Source organism: Typopeltis vanoorti, chromosome 7, assembly GCF_054136105.1.
Source record: "Typopeltis vanoorti isolate ZY-2024b chromosome 7, IOZ_Tvanoo_1.0, whole genome shotgun sequence".
NCBI classification, from domain to species: domain Eukaryota; kingdom Metazoa; phylum Arthropoda; class Arachnida; order Uropygi; family Thelyphonidae; genus Typopeltis; species Typopeltis vanoorti.
Genome location: NC_143555.1, coordinates 2,307,714 through 2,324,871, shown reverse-complemented (window position 1 = coordinate 2,324,871; position 17,158 = coordinate 2,307,714). Strand labels below are relative to the sequence as shown.

Sequence of the window (17,158 nt, the reverse complement as noted above, 5' to 3'; positions counted from 1 at the left end):
TTTCGTAACAGAACTAGAAAAGGATTTATTTAAGCCACAATCCAAAACCTATAAAATAATAAAATTCATGAATAAAGAAATAAAAGAAAAGATAAAAATACAAACAATAGATTTAGAAAAATGGGTGACCTCTTTCCAAAATCTCTGGACACATGAGAACAATGAAATAAAATTTTATAAGATATAGAATGACCTAATAGAAAATATCGCAATGTTAGAACTGAAAATATAATAAAGAAGATGAAAAATAGGAAAACACCAGAAATTTTCTGGTGTTTTCCTATTTTTCTTCTGAAATTTTTTAATATGGTTTGGATGTCCAGAAAAACCCCTAACTCTTGGAAAAAAGCACTGGTTATCCCAATCTATAAAAAAGGAAATAAAGGCAATTGCAATAATTATAGGGGAATTAGCCTGCTGAATACAGGATATAAAATATATGCAGGAATATTAAAAGAGAAGCTAAGCAGCATTGTAGAAGACAACTTACTAGAAGAACAAAATGGATTCCGAAAAGGCCGATCCTGCATAGATCCAATTTTTACTTTAAAATTATTAATAGAAAGAGAAGAAAATTTCAAAAAGAAACACACGTGGCCTTTAGTGATTATGAAAAAGCCTTTGACAAAATTAGTAGACAAAAATTGTTTAAAATATTAACCGATTTAATCATACCAAACCAAACCAACTTTTACAATCTATTCAAGAAATATATACAGGAAATAAAATAGCAGTTAAATTAGAACACATCTCAGAATGGAAAGATATATCAAGAGGAGTACAACAAGGATGTACTCCTCTCACCTCTGGTTTTCAATATATATATATATATATATAAATGAAATATTAATAATCTGGAAACAGCATAACCATTTGGTATACAAATGACCCCGCGAATGAAGATAGATACACTACTATTTGCAGATGATCAAATAGTATTAGCTACATCAGAAGATGACTTACAAAGATCATTAAAATCATTAAATGATATCTCAAAGCAATATAATATGACAATATCTAAAGAAAAAACAAAAATAATGGCATTCAAAGGAGAAAACCCAATAAGAAGTAAATTTAGTGATAGATAATAAAATACTAGAACAAGTAAACACTTTCAGATACTTGGGATGTGATCTATCATACGAAGAAGAAAGAGACAGACACTAAAATATCAAACTTTGTCAAAGTAAATGGCATAATAAATAATATATTTAAGCCATCCCTAGTACAAAAACACACTAGAATCAGACTATATAATGTCTTATCAAAACCAACTCTACTATACGGAAGCAAAACATGGACCATGAAAAGGAAAGATGAAAAATGAATTCAAACAGCAGAAATGAAGTTCCTCAGAAAAACAGCTGGATATACCAAGTGGGACCACAAAACAAATGAAGAAATCTTACAATCCCTGAAAATAAAACCAATTAATTACTACATAAGACAGTATAAACAAAAATGGCTAGAACATTTAAATCGAATGGACAACAGCAGACTACCAAAAATATTATACAGATACAAAATAAGTGGAAAAAGAAGAATCGGAAGACCAAGAAAGAGATGGCATGAGACCGGAACAGGCTACTTGGCCTAAACTCCATGTTAGGAAGAAGAAGAAGAATTTGAGAACCTTATATGAACTGAGATTTATTTCTTCTGTTTCTTGTTCAGTAATCTTATAAGCTGATTATTATTATCATCACCATTATCTAGGCACTTCCGTGGAGTACAAAGATTAATACAGGAGGTCCATATACAAGCCACTATTCACACAATACCTATCATATTTCTCCTTAAGCTTAATCACTGACAACACATTCACAACAAACTCTTACCACCCATTTCACTCATTCCCCATCCTCCAAGCAAAAAATCTAGTATGATTCTAATTAAGAAAGAATCTGATCAAGAAAGATTTACATTTTCTTATTCAACAGTCACAGTCTGCATGCCAGAATGTGTATCCCTCTATTAAGTGCTAAACATGTGACATTATTATTATTATTACATGACACCTCCAGGGAGTCCAAAGATTCATTGAGGGAGGGCAGCTACTCTATAACTCTGTCTCCACCACTCAATCCACCAACTATACAATGAAACACAACTACCATCATCATCTACACCAACACCATCTAACGCCCTCCACCACTAATATTTTCACAGACAATCAAAAACATACATGCCCATGGTGGGATTCGAACCTGCAGCCTTCTGGCTGGAGAGCAGATATGCTAACCACTTGGCCAACCAGGCTGGCATAAACCAAGTCTTTTTCTTTAACAAGTTTTAAAAGAAACATTATTTCTTATTACTGCAATATAATAATTCTATCATAGCTAACAATAGGCCTTACAAAGTGAATATATATGCAGAAGATTTGATTATTTCATACTAGCTAAAGTTCTCTGAAGTCTGGAATATTACTTGGCTATCCATTCCAAAATTCAGATAAGGTATTTAAATAGAATTTTATTATTATTATTATTATATTTATTAGGGGTGCTTAAGGGTCAAAGCTGTATAACTGAGAGGAGACCTCCACATAGCCTTTAAAGGAATGCGGAGAACCGACCAGGGCTTCTGACCTAATGTCCAATCCTCACCTTCTCGTGGTGCACCCTGTTGGGTATCTACTTTGATACTGAACGAACGAGGATGGGCTGGCAATTTGGGATTTAGCCGACCAAATTGTATTCTTATTGGTTAAACCAAAATAAAAAATGATGGTACAACATGACAAAATTTCATGCCGGCTGGGGTGTCGCCCGGTTAAACAAGGCACCTGTTGTTTTCGCCAGGGAACCAGGGCGAACAGTGAAAAGTCAGCTACTGGAACAAATCTGAAAACAAACCCCAACTCTACATCACCAGAGTTAAAGATCGGTACTATCAATGTAAGAAGCCTGAATGGCAAAGAAATGGAGCTAGCTGAGGAATTAGATAAGTACCAGATCGACATAATAGGGGTGACTGAAACAAAAAAGACCAAAACTGGTGAGATCTTTCTAAGCAATAAATACAAAATGTTATATTCAGGCAATGACAATCAAGGAAAAGAAGGAGTAGCCATAGTATTCAACACAAAATACGAGGCTAATCTTCTTGAATGGCAGTCAGTCTCAAGTAGAGTAATGTGGGCAAATATGAGAATGGGGAACTGGGCAATGAGACTTATTTGTGCCTATGGTCCCACAGAAGGTTCTACTAAGTTAGAAGTGGAGGAATTTTTTGACGCTCTAGAAAAAGCAACTGACACAATGAAAAAGGAAAAGTTGGTCCTTGTTGGGGATCTAAATAGCAGAGTAGGAAATGATTGTGAGACATACAAAAATATTTTGGGAAAATTTGGAGAAAAGAGCAAAGCTAATAATAATGGCAAATATCTGTTGGATTTCTACTCAGGACATGGACTGGTTATTACTAACACCATGTTCCAACATTAAAATGTGCACAAATTCACATGGAAAGAAGAGGCTAGGAATAAGAAAAGTTCATTGACTATGTTATTGTTGATAGTGATGTTTTCTCCCTGGTGCAGGACACCAGAGTGTATAGAGGATTTGAAATTGGAAGTGATCACTATTTAGTCTTGAGCAGGATAAAATTGAATTTCATATTGAAAAGAATAACATGTAAGAAAGTTTTAAGGCGAATAAAAGTTGAGCAGCTCTCAGATGTGAACTGTAGACTAAAATACACAAAGATTATTGAAAAGAAAATGAAAGAGTTTGAGAACAGGAATCAAACCTTGGAGATTCAGTGGCAAACTCTGAAGAAAACATTGATTGATTCTGCCAGAGCGGCATGTGGTGAGGTTGTGTGCAAGGATAAAAAAATCAGAACTCCCTGGTGGATACAGGAAGTTAAAGAGGCAGAGAAGGAAAAGAAGAAAGCATATCAAAAGTTCCTGGCAAATAAGTCAGCTTTTACTCTTACAGAATACAGAGACAAATGTAAGAAAGCTAAACAGTGTGTAAAACTAGCTAAACAAAAGTCATGGGAGGACTTTGGCAAGAATATAGAAAATAAATATCAAGAAGGTGGCAAAATATTCTGGAGGTTGTTGAAGAAGCTTAGGAATGGAGGAAAGAGTGCTGTAAAAGGAGTTAGAGATGATAAAGGTGACATGAAAACAGGAGAAAAAGATATCCTTGAAGTATGGAGTAATTACTTTGAAAAACTGCTAAATGAAACAAGCAGTGATGACAGCACAGTGATAAAAAACACTGACCAGGCATGCAGTCAGGAGTACATATCCATACTTGAAGTAGAAAAACCAATCAAAGGCTTGAAATGTGGAAAGGCAGCAGGAGTAGATGATATTCGACCAGAAATGCTGAAGTATGGTGGTATAAAAGTCTTACAGTGGCTGCACTGCGTAGTTCAGAAAGCCTGCACAGAGGGACGAATTCCCGATGATTGGAGTAGAGCTCTCATAGTACCCATATATAAAAAGGGAAATAAAACTGAATGTGAGAATTACAGAGGTATTTCCCTACTGAGTGTTCCTGGAAAGATCTATGCAAGTATACTTGAGAAACAGTTGAGAAGAATTGTGGAAGAAAAGCTTGGTGAAGAACAAGCTGGATTCAGGCCAAATAGAGGCTGTCAGGATCAGATCTTCACTTTACGACAAAAAGTCGAGAAAGCATGGGAATATAACAAAGATCTATATTTAAGTTTTGTCGATTTGGAAAAGGCATATGACAAGGTGCCAAGAGAGAAGTTATTCAATATGCTGCAGTTATATGGTGTCAATGGGGCATTATATCAAGCAATACTTAGTCTTTATTTGAGTTAAGTCAGCAGTTAGAATTGAAGGAAGTACAGGAAGATGGTTTAATGTTAAATCTGGTGTGAGACAAGGATGTACATTATCTATATGGATCACATTATGAAGGAAAGTGGTATTAAACCTGATATCAAAATTGGAGACGTTAATGTCAGCTCTTTGCTTTATGCGGATGATGTTATACTTCTAAATAAATCCGCTACAAGTCTGCAAGATTCTCTGACTAAATTGAATAGCTGTTGTAATAGATATGGTATGAAGGTCAGCAATAAAAAGACAAAGACAATGAAAATAGGCAGAATCATTGAAAATGTCAACTGTGTTGTGAATGGAGAACCTGTGGAACAAGTAAAACATTTCAGCTACTTAGGCACAATTTTTACTGAAGATGGTAAATTAAATATAGAAATAGACAACAGAATCAGCAAAGCTGGTATGGTGGGAAGTCAATTGATTAAATTCATATGGAATAAGAGAGAAATTAGTCGGAACACTAAATTAGCTGTATACAAGACGGTGTTCAAACCAGTTTTAACTTATGGATCTGAGAGCTGGGTCAGAAGTAAAACACTTGACCAAAGACTAGAGACCGCAGATATGAGAGTCCTGAGAAAGATTAGAGGCGTGAACAGATGGCATCAATGGCAATATCATATTAAAAATGAGGATATTAAGAAAGAACTTGACATTGTAAGCATCCAGGAATGCATTAGCAGAGCTAATCTCAGGTGGTATGGTCACTTAAATAGAATGGGAGAGGAAAGATTAGCAAAACAAGTGTTCTCTGCCAGGTTGGCAGGAAAACGACCCAGAGGAAGACCAAGATATAGGTGGATTGATACGGTACAAAGTGCCTTAGACGATAGAAATATAAGATCTGATAATGTTGGAGTCTTGACAAGTAACAGACTGATTTGGAGGAAAATTGTAGATAGGAAGTTAGTAATGATGTAATTTTTTCATGTAGTACTGTCATATCCTGTACACCCCTTGAGGGTACATAGCAGGAATTTGATGATGATGATGATTATATTTATTATTATCAGGACTAGATAAATAGCATGTCAGGACAAAATTACAAGGGACAAAATTACACACGGAAGAAATTACACAGGGACAAAATTACATATAGATAAAAATACACTAAGAAAAAATTACACAAATGTTCCATTAATTTTTAATACTTTATAAGACCTACCTGTTGACTTTAATTCGATTAAAATATTATTGGTATTTTGTTGTCAAAATTAAACACAAACTTTCTTAATATTGCAAAAATTACTTTTATTTTAAAAAATAATAAAATTCTCTTAAACGATTCAACGATGACTTCTAAGGCCGGAACAGGCCATACTAGGCCTAAATCCTTGATACGTATGATGATGTGGTTGATGATGATGATAAAAAACAAACACTAAGTCATATAAGCTATACAACTTAAAAATTCCAATCGTCTATTAGAGTCATAATTTTGTACAATATTTGAAATACGTTGTTTAAAGGAAATGTACCTACGACGTCCTGGATTTCGTTGACCAGTTAAATGCTGCCTCTCAGGGAACCCTGTAACTCCTAGAGAGCACGTCCCCTGGGTGGCGGATAGGGGAGCCCACCATGTGTGTGTACATGCACGTGCATGTGTGTGTATATATATATATATGTGGTGGGATGGTCCGAATATACTGAATAAGGACTCGTGGACCAACAGGGCCATAAGGGGCAATCATCTTGATTGTAAGGGAAGCGGCACTCCCATGGACCCCTAGCTGGATCTATCCTCTCCTTCTTCTACATTGAGGAAGACCCACTTACTTTAATCTTTCCTATAAGGCCTTATCAGCCAACTCTTCTTACTTTATGACTCTTGTGCTATTAGAGTACTCGAGGGCCATGGGGTCTTTTCATTTCTGGCCTTACAATTATGTCCTCTCTATAAACCTTACTATATTTCTTCTATAATCTACCCTTTCCCCTTCAATATACCCTATTCCTCCTATGGGTTTAAATTCGGAAGAAGGCGAGTTCAGAAGCCTTAAGGTAGCAGCCCTACCACTGAGCTATTCCATCGTCAGGCTAGTCCCCAGACATGGAGAACATAACCATACTTGTAAGCTGACAGAAAAAGATAATCGGATTGAATCTATGGGAAACGACCCTGGAATGGAAAAGGGAAAATGAAAATGGAAACGACAAAATATAATACACATAGCAAACTGGAATGTAAGAGGAATAGCATATAAAGAAATAGAATTAGACCAGTTATTAAATGAAAGAAATTTTAAAATAGCAGTAATCACTGAAACAAAAAAGAAATTAAAAGGAATTATGAGAACTGAAAATTTTAATGTGATATACAGTGGAGTCGACAGAGACCAAAGAGCACAAGCAGGAGTCATGATTTGGATTCATAACTCCCTTTCAAAACAGTTAAAACATTATAAATTATGGAATGAAAGAATAATAGAAGCTAGAATAAAAATAGATAGAGGCTATTTAACAATAATTGGTTTATATGCCCCAGAAAAAGGAAGAGAACAGGATAATATTGATTTTTATAATCAGCTACAAAACATATATAATAAAATAAATAAAAATGATTACATAATTTTAGCAGGAGACTTAAATGCAAGAATTGGAAACATGAAAATTAATAATAATATAGGAATACATGGAGAACACACTCTAAACAGAAATGGTAAAAAATTGATTGACTTTGTAGTTTATAATAACCTAAAAATAATGAATTCCTTCTATAAACATAAAGACATACATAAATATACTTGGGCAGCAAGAGGATGGAAATCAATATTAGATTACTTCATATTAAATGAAAAGACATCAAAACTTTCACTAGATGTTAGAGTTCACAGAGGATATGAAATAAGCAGTGACCACTTCCTTGTTAAAATAAAATTAAGATTACCACCTAAATGGCTACAAGTAACAAGAACAGAAAGAAAAATTGAAACATTTGTTTATAAAACTAGACTGTTGAATGACACAAATGTACAATGCTATATGAACAAAGAATTAACCAGTATCTAGACAAAATAAAACAAAATGAAGAAATAGAAATAGAATGGCTTAATATAAAAACGATACTAAATGCAGCAGCAAATGAAAGCTTAGGAAAGACCAAAAAATTCAATAAAAGAAAAAAACTGAAGATCTGGGATGATACAATCAAAGAAATAATCAAAAAGAAAAAAGAAGCCTATCACAAATGGTTAAGTAGTAAAAGATTAGAAGATGAAATAGAATATAAAAGAATAAGAGCCATAGCTAAAAGAGAAGTCAGAAAAAGACAGAGAATCATGGAATAAATTTGTTTCTAATTTAGAACATGATTTATATAAAATAAGACCCAATGTATATAAGATTTTGAAACACCTAAATGCAGATACCAAAGAAAACATAAAATTAAACACTGAATTGAAATTAGAAGAATTTCTAAATTACTACACAGAACTGTGGACAGACAAATATTTTAAAAAATACAACTGGCAAACAATTAACGAAAATGAAAAGGAAATAACTGAAGAAGAATTAGAAATCAGCCTGAAAGAAACAAGAAATGGAAAATCACCTGGAGAAGATAAGCTAGGTTCAGAACTATATAAATACGCAGGAACAAGATTCAAAGGAAGACTTATTATTTTTAAATAAAATTTACTCAACTGGTATCCCCCCCCCCCAATAGAATGGAAAAAAGCAATTGTGATTCCTATCTTTAAGAAAGGTAATAGAGATGACCCTAAAAACTATAGAGGTATCAGTATACTAAATTCATGTTACAAAATATACAGCAGAATCTTAAATAACAAACTAATGAAATATTCCGAAAACTTTATTCTAGAGGTACAAAATGGATTTAGAAAAGGACGATCATGTATAGACCTAGCCTTCTGCCTAAAATTAATAATAGAGAAAAGAAGAGAATATAATTTAGAAACACATATTGCATTTATTGACTTTGAAAAAGCATTTGACAAAGTTAAAAGAAATATATTATTTAACATATTAAAAGAAAGACAAATACCAAATAATATCCTAAAAGCTGTCACAAGTATATATGAAAATAATCAAATACAAATAAGATTAAATCATGCGCTATCATATACAAGAGAGATAAACAAGGGGTCCGACAGGGATGTCCCCTCTCAGCAACTCTTCAGCAACTCTTTTTAATATCTACTTAAATGAAATAATAATAAAATGGAGTAAAAATTTACATCAAGGAATTAAACTTTCACCTACAGTTAACTTAAACACTCTCCTCTTTGCAGACAACCAAATAATAATTACAAATTCTGAAGATAACTTACAGAAAGCTATTTTAAATCTAAATGAGATATCCAAAGATTATGGTATGATAGTATCAACGGAAAAATCATATAAACATATAAAAGATATAAACATAAAAATTGCAAAATATTTAAAAATAACAGGAGTAATTAACTCTATATTTAAACCAAACCTAGTTCAAAAACAAACCAGGCTAAAAGTATACAATACATTAGCCCTACCGGTCATAATGTATGGAAGCGAAATCTGGACAATAAAACAAAGAGACAAACAAAGATTAACAACAGCAGAAATGAAGTTTATGAGAAAAACTGCAAAGTATACCCTGTTTGATCACAAAAGAAACGAAGATATTATGAAAGAATTAAACCAAGAACCAGTAATTGCAAAAATTAAAAAATATAAACATAGATGGATGGAACACGTTCAAAGAATGAAAACAGAAAGATTACCAAAACAAGCCTTAAAATAGAAGCCATTAGGAAAAAGAAAACCAGGATGTCCTCTTAAACGATTCAACGATGACTTCTAAGGCCGGAACAGGTCATACAAGGCCTAAATCCTTGATACGTATGATGATGATGATGATGAGTTAAATGCTGCAAATAGTTTGTATGCTGTAAAGATAATTCTTTAACAATGTTATCCAAAATTTTCCAACCAGTTGGATGGGAACTCTCTTTGAGTGTTCCATTCCAACTGGTTGGAAGTTGTTCCCATCCAACTGGATGGCACTATGGACTGAAGTCCATAGTGCCATCCTTAGATACAATTTTTAATTTTTATTATTATTATTATTCAGGCCTCCATTGGCTGCAGAGTGTCTATGGTTCCAAGTAGAAATATTGAATAGAGGTTGTCTATAAGTGCCATTCCTGAGCTTTCGACCTCGAATATATGTACATTCGAAGTAAAGGAGAACTTGCTTGATTTGTTCATTATATTCGTCTAAATTAGAAAACAGATCAGCAACTTCTAAAAATGTTTTTAACACTTCTTCTTCTGGTAAAAATGCAAGTGATTGTAACATTTTAATGTGTACTGCAAATGACTGATTGGATTCATATAGAGATTTTAGTCCACATTCATTTACTTTGCATATAATAGATTGTGATAAGTGGAAAAAGCAGCCACCAATTTCGATGTTTTCAAACACGGCAAGGAAAGCAAAATTGGTCAAAATTTTTTGTGGTCGAGCTTGAGGAATTTTCTCCAGTAACATGTTCAGCATCTCCATGTATATTTCTTCCTTTTTCCCTGGTAGAAGAGCCAGTAGACAAGGAAAAGCGACGCCTGAATCATATTGGACATGGATACTGTATAACTGATAATATATTTCTGAAACCACTTTAAATTGAGGAGGCGCTAGTGGGCCAAACGCTGCGGACGCGATTTGAAGAGCTCCTGATTCAGAAAAGTTTTACTAGGAATGATTAAGTATATATGCATAATTGTTTAAGTAAGAGCGGCTGTAAACGTTGTACGCTACCAATATTATTAGTGTGGGGGTTTTTTCTTGCCTAAACTAAATTATGAAATTGTTATTATTAGACCTAGTAACCTGCAGAGAGAAAAAAAAAAAAATGGCGGCGGCATTGTCATTCCATGATTTTAATTTAGATTTCAGTCGTTTTGTTAAGTATGAGATCTATTATATGTATTCCTTCGATTACATAAATGATTTGTGGATGTTTAGTGTGGATGAAAGAAGGGTGTGTGCAAAGTGCAACCTGAAATGAAGAACTGATGAATGCGAATATGAAATTGATGACAGAAAGTGCTAGTACCGATTGTGTCGCAAGTGCACGTTTGAAAGAGAAGGATGGTGAGTAAGACAGGCAAAAAAATGTTAAAAAATCAGGAAAAAATAAAAAGAGCAATTTGACAACCATAATGGATGTTAAAAGGGACGAAAGTGAGGCAGAAAGAAACAAAATTGAGAGAATGAATGAAAGTAGAAATGGCGTAATGCAGAAATCGCAAGTAAAAAAAATCGAAAGAATAAATGATAGCGAAAAAAGAATGAATGATGGCGAAAGTTGGACGCATGTTGAAACGAAAGTACTGAACCAAAGAAAGATGAATGACAGTAAAAGTGAGAAGAATGATAGCGAAAGTTGGACGCATGTTAGTCCGAAAGTACGGAAACAAATAGAGATAAATGACAGTGAAAGTGAGAAGAATGATAGCGAAAGTTGGACGCATGTTGCTCCGAAAGTACGGAAACAAAGAAGGATGAATGAGAGGGAAAGTGAGAAGAGTAGGTCAAGAGTTAGAAAGTTAGAAAGATTTAATGATAGAGAGAGAATGTGTCGCGAGGTTCGGAAGGTGAATTGGATTGGATGAAGCAAGAAATGAAATGGATGCAGAATGAAATTAAAAGAATTCAGGTCAAGACTATTAAAATAAATCATGATGGCATGAAAGAGTTAACAAAAGATGAGCGAGTGGCATTGCATGGCTACTCCATTAATAAAGGTGTGCTAGAGGATAAAATGCACACAGTATGTTTTCCAGGTGGTAAAATGAGTAGAGTGATTGAGGCATTGAATATGAGGTGGGAGTGAGCAAAAGAGTTAATTGTATTAATTAGTACAAATGATTAGAGAGAGAACAAAGAGCATGTCAAAATGAATGTCAGGAGACTGCTTGGAAAGATAAAAGAGAATAGTGCGACAGGAAGGGTAGTCAGTGTGTTGCCTAGGTATGACTGTGGTGAAATGAGGCAGAGAGCAAGGATTATGAATGATATTCTGGCTGAAATGTGTGAGGAGATGGGAGTACAGTTTGTTAATGTGTAGAATGAATTTGATGTATAAAGTGAGCTGTATGGGAGCAAGGGATTGCATTTGAGTGGTTATGGTGTGAGTCGCTTGGAGAGACTGCTGCTGGAAAGTAGAGAAGTGAATAGAGAGAATGAATCAGATCGAGAGGGGAGTGATGTGGAAGAGCAGGAGAGTAAGACAGGAGAGATTGAAGAAGTGGAGAAGAATGGGGAAGTGAGTGGTATGAGTATAGAAAATGAGAGAATGGGTGTGCAAGAGGAGCAGGGAAACGGGGAAGACTCAGGGTGGACAGGGGTACACAGCGTGAGAAAGGTGAATGCTCCAAGAGGAGGTGAGAGCATGTGTAAGCAGGAAAGTAATGGGATGACCAGGGATCAAGAGGAAACAGATGGAATTGCAAAGAGTTGTAAAATGAAGAAGCAGAAAGGGAATTGGCCCCAGTCCAGCATGGAGAGATCACATCGAGTGAGTGGTATCAGTGGAACTAGCTGTAGATCCAGAAATGAGTTGTTGTGTTTGTATACCAATGCTAGAAGTATAAGAAACAAGGCGGATGAAATGGTTGCACTAATTGCGTCTGTGCACCCAGAGATTGTCGGAATAAGTGAGACATGGTTAGATGAGGATGACATTCTGACAGGAATAGAGATGGAAAGGTATGATGTGTTTCGTGAGGATAGAAGGGGTAAAAAGGGAGGGGGAGTGCTATTGATGATAGAGAAAGAGTTATGTCCATACAAAGTAGACACAAGACGGAAATAGTGCCAGTGGTTTTGAGGCAGTATGGTGTGAGATAGAGGTGAATAGAATCAAATACTTGGTGGGATGTTGTTATAGACCTGGTAATGTGGATGGTGGTGATAGTGAAATGTATATAAATTATACATTTTTGGTTGTTTTATAATAGAAATACAATTTTATTAATACAGACTAGTTTACAATAAAAACATTTATTCAACCCTACCAGTTTCGCTAGCAAACTGTCTGGCTTTTTCAAGACATTACCGAGATATCTTTTATTGTAAACTGGTCTGTATTAATAAAATTGTATTTCTAGGTGAAATATATAGTCAAATAAGCCAAGCAAATAAGAAAAGGGTGATCATTATGGGTGATTTTAATTATGGCAATATAGACTGGAATGATGAGATAGCAACTGGAAGTAAAGAAAATTAGTTTCTTGAGTTTTGGGGGGATAACTACCTCAGACAGTATGTAACAGAGGGCACACGAGGATTAAGGGTCTTGGATTTGGTCATCTCATCGGAGGATGTAATTATCAATGAGGTGTTAAATCATCCACCAATTGGTGAAAGTGACCATGAGGTGATTACCTGGGTGGTTGCCAGCAGTGCAAGGACCCCTGTGAAAAAAGGTTATATGTGGAACTACAAGGGGGGGGGGGTGATTATGAAGAGCTCAAGAGACAGCTTGCAGGTGTAGCATGGAATGAGGAGTTAGCTGGAAAAGAGATCAATGCAGCTTGGGGGATTTTCAAAAACTACTTAGTAGATGCAATGTCTAAATGTATACCATTGATGAGAAGGTTAAATAAGGTAGGTGTGAGATGGTTGAATAAAGAGATTAAGCATGCAATACAGAGAAAAAAGGCCTTGTGGAGGCAGCATAAGAGACGTGGAAGAAACCAATTTCATGAGGTCTACAAAGACCAGGCAAGGAGGGTGACTTGGTTGGTGAGAGTAGCTAATTAGAGGTATGAACAGTAGTTAGCTAATGAAGCCAAAAAGAATCCTAGGGAGTTCTTTTGATATGTAGCCAGCAAAAGAATGATTATGGAAGGATGACAGTGATTGGAGAAAATGGTATAAAGATGGCTGTTGCAGAATGTGTGGTGGAGATACTTAATGAGCAGTTCATAAAGATCTTTCAATCTTGTGAATGTGACTTCATGGAGAGATTAAGAGCAGTTGATGGTGGGGAAGAGAGACTGACTGTAAGTGAGCAAGAGGTGTTTGGGGAGTTGAGTAAACTAGACGTAAATAAGGCTGTGGGACTTGATAATATATCACCGCGTATTCTGAAGGAATGTGCCAGAGAGTTGACACCTGCCGTGACATATTTTTTTAATACGAGTCTTGCACTTGGTCAAGTTCCTAAGGAGTGGAAGGAGGGCAAGATTGTGCCACTTCATAAAGGAGGTGATCGAACTCAAGCATCAAACTATAGGCCTAATCTGTGTGTCAGGTGTTGTGGTTAAGTTGTTGGAGAAGCTTGTGAGAACTAGGATCCAGAGTTGGGTTGACAACAATGGTATAATCTTTTGGACAGCATGGATTTGCTAAAGGGAGGTCATGTTTTAGTAAACTACTTACTTATTACAATAAAGTGACTGCTTCCTTGGACAGAGGAGAAGGATACACAGTAATATACTTGGATTTCACAAAAGCTTTTGATAGAGTACCTCATGATAAGTTGACAGTCAAACTAGAGCAGATGGGGTTGGATATTAGATTAGTGCATTAGATTGGAGACTGGCTATCTGATAGGTATCAACAAGTTGTGTATGGGGTGCAATATCCAGGAAAAGGAAAGTCACTAGTGGAGTGCCTCAGGGATCTGTTTTAGGGCCATTACTATTTAACTTGTATATTAATTATATTGGCGAAGATTTGGATGGAGATATTCAGTTGTTTGCAGATGATGCAAAGTTGGGACGAACCATAAAGAGTAGTGAAGATGTTGTGGCCTTGCAAGAAGACTTGAATAAATTGAGTGATTGGGCAAGCAAATGGGATGTGAGTTCAATGTTGCAAGATGTAAAGTTTTAAAATTTGGAAAATAAAGATGGGATGCAGAATTTATGCTTGGTGAGAATATATCGTTGGAAGTAGAGGAAATAAGAGATCTGGGGGTGATAGTGGATAAGGATCTAAAATTTAGTGGACACATCGCCAAAATTGTGAAGACAACACAAAGACTTCTGGGAATGATGCGAGGACAATGACATGTAGAAGTAGGGAGATTCTTGTTCCATTGTATAAGGCTTTGATTAGGTCACACATGGACTATTGTGCCCAGATTTGGTCACCTGGTTTTCAGAAGGATGAAGAGATGTTGGAAATGGTCCAAAGGCAACTGACTAAGGTAGTTTCTGATGTAATTTGCAGAGTCTAGCCGAGAGAAGGAAGAGGGGAGATATGATAGAGACCTACAAGTTGGTAAGGGGTTGTTATAGAATCAATGGTGGAGAAGTTCAACAGAGAATAGTGGGAGATCAGGGGAGAACCAGAGGTCATCCCTGGAAACTGTATAAAGAGGGTGTGAGTAGGGGAGTGAGAGGCAGGTTTTTTCGTGCAGAGTTGTGATTGGAATGCCTTGCCTGAGAGTGTGGTGTCTGCAAGGAGTTTGAATGTGTTTAAGACACGGTATAATGAGATGTGTGTGAGATAAAACAACCTCCTAGATGCGTCTTTGACTCCATGAGGTCTTGTTTAATAATAATAATAATAAATGTACCATCTGCTCGCTAAAACTCGTTAACTACAAGTTGATCTAGAAGAGTCTTGTGACCAATTATTATTATACGTTCTGGATCTTCTGCCTTGGAATCATGAATAATCCATTTAGAGTATTTCTCTGGTATTTCAAAGTTTTTGTTATCTGGATTTGATGGAACATTTTCGATTGTTTTAGCTTTGGATCTATTTAATTGCCTCATCATGGAGCTCTTCTTCGGTAGGCACATATTTAATCCGTCTGATACAGTCACTAAATTGTTAGCTATAATTGCACAAGCCGTTGCACCTGGATTCGACATTTTTCTTTTCATTTGATTTGCAATTTGATGAGCTTTAGATTCAAAAGTCCTATTAACATGACAGTGTTCTGAAGACTCATGGATAATCTTGTTGTCTCTGGTATGGAGCAGCGATCGGCAACGTAAAGTTCTAAACTTTGCATAACGCCAATGAATAGTTCCGATAGTTGTTTCACGGTGACGAACAAACTTGAATCCTTTGTAAATTATAATTTGACCACCTTTATTACTAATGCTGTACTCAAAATCAGCCATGGGTAAATTAAAAATTAATTTTAAAAAATTAATCACGAAATTTATTAAATTGCACGTTATACACTAGAACTGAAGAATGTAAGACAAAAATTTACATATATACCTTCACCCAAACAATTCTTAAAAATTCCTGAGCAGTTCATGGTGATTAACAATTGTTGATTAATTAGAAGAAACACACGTATAAACCACAGTGAAAATTATTTAATTGTAAATATTTCATCCTAAGTATCTTAGGACATCATCAGTACAGTATTTAAACAAAAATTAGGAATAACATACAGTTAGGGCACATGATTACAATAGAATCTCATGAAAACGTGCATAACGTGCTAAAGTAGTACAAAAAAAACGTTAATTATTTAACACAGTTTTGTATGATAATTTCCCATTCTTTAGGAATAGTAAGACCGTCGTTGCGGTTTAGGTTTGGTCTGTGTAGTAGGGCTTCAAAACTTTCTTTGTATAAACGTTCATGGTTAAATAAAGATCTATGTAAAAGTTTAGCCTTTTCCCAATGGATCCTATGGTTTGGATTTTCAATTCCGTGTTGAGAGAGGCCAGATTTCTGTGGTTTAAGAAGGTGAATGTGGTCTTGATGTTCCGAGATGCGTTTCTGAACAGACCTACCTGTCTGTCCAAAGTAAGATAATTTGCATGAACATGGAATCTCATAAACACCAGGTAACATCAAGGGTGAGAATTTGTCCTTAGGAGAAGGTAATAAGTTGTAAATTTGGTTGATAGGTTTGTAAGTAGTGGCAAAATTGTATTTCTTCATAATTTTAGAAAGACGTTCTGAGATGCCTTTAACGTAAGGTATGGGAATCCTATGCACTTCTTCCTGTCTGGTTTGATGTATGCAGAAGTGACTGATGATTTTTTGAGTTGTTTTGGGATAGACTGTATCGGCTGTCCAACATACAAGTTATCAAGATTCTTATCTAACCTTCTCCGCCCTCACATAGGCCACTCAGTCTCTTCAATCAAAAATTGAAGTTTCACACAATGATTGTGTGAAATGAGTTTCACACAAAAATTAAAGACAATCAACTATCAAAAACTGACTTGTTAATCAGCTTCGACATTGTCTCCCTCTTCACTAACATTCCCCATAAAGAAACAATAGAATTACTAACTCAAAAATTTCCGTCTGATATAGTTGAATTGTTCAAGTTTGTTATTGCATCAGGTTACTTCACCTGGAAAGGTCAAATTTACAAGCAAGAGGAAGGA

General features: G+C 35.4%; 1 protein-coding gene across 1 annotated transcript in view; it reads right to left on the bottom strand.

Annotated features, from left to right (window-relative positions):
• Cad87A (cadherin 87A) overlaps positions 1-17,158 on the bottom strand; it is a 1,045,423-nt gene that overhangs the window by 518,322 nt on the left and 509,943 nt on the right. The window lies entirely within an intron of this gene.